The sequence below is a fragment of the Lottia gigantea genome (genome assembly GCF_000327385.1).
Source record: "Lottia gigantea unplaced genomic scaffold LOTGIsca_66, whole genome shotgun sequence".
NCBI lineage: Eukaryota > Metazoa > Mollusca > Gastropoda > Lottiidae > Lottia > Lottia gigantea.
The window spans coordinates 1,740,266-1,741,232 of NW_008710245.1; the positions used below are offsets into that span (position 1 = coordinate 1,740,266).

The 967-nt window shown below is 34.4% G+C and overlaps 1 protein-coding gene across 1 annotated transcript in view; it reads left to right on the forward strand.

Annotated features, from left to right (window-relative positions):
* LOTGIDRAFT_167453 (hypothetical protein) overlaps nt 1–967 on the forward strand; it is a gene marked incomplete at both ends in the record, with an annotated part of 13,360 nt that overhangs the window by 11,865 nt on the left and 528 nt on the right. The window lies entirely within an intron of this gene.

Consider the following 967-nt stretch of genomic DNA (forward strand, 5'->3'; position numbering starts at 1 on the left):
CAGNTTTTCCAACAGTTATCAGATAATCTAACCAAACCAAAACAACAACTAACATTCGACTAAAAATGGGAGAATGAAGAAGCTCGACGCCACGCCAGATCTCACAAATTATCAACAACCAAACCCAAAACACAGAATCATCCAATTTGAACCAATCCAACTACCAACTACTACGACTACAAACAACTACCTAGTTTGCGATTTCAGCATCCACTGGAAGCGAAGGTAAACTTGTCATCTACCAACCAACTAGTCCTGAATTACTAATACAGATGCCCTTTTTAACACCACCTTTTGTGGTCGACCTTGCTGCTAACAAAATTCTTCAGTTAATCCTTGCAACAACCCTCGCTGTCAAATCTGTCCCTTCATTTTACTAACTAATTCTTTCCGAAATAGACAGACAGATTCCATATTTCAATATATGAAAAAGTTCAGTTGCAACAGCATAAATATCATTGATCTCATTTCTTGCTCGAACAATACGTTGGAGAGACAAAGAATTCGTTAAGGGATCGCTTTAATCAGCATAAGTCTGACATCAACTTAAGAAAAATTAATAAAAGCATTTCAAAGCACTTCAATCAACCCGATCACCAGACCTGAAAATTATTCCTATTGAAATGATATAATACGAACAACCTGGTATTGGTACAAAGAAAATTCGACTAATTTGCTTAATTATTGGATAAACGAATTACAAACCATGCATCCCTTAGGAATGAATATCCATGTTGATTTCCATCTTATACCTTTCGTCATTCAATACAATAACACAGCTGGTAACGTTCCCTGAATAATTTTAATATAATATATAATATGAAAATGCACTTTGTAAATATCGCTGTGGTATACATATACTTAAGATATGATAGATCATGTTCTTTATGCGACAGAAACTGTGTGGAAGAAGAATTTCGTTTTATTTGTAAATATATTATGTCCTAAATACGACGATCTACGTATT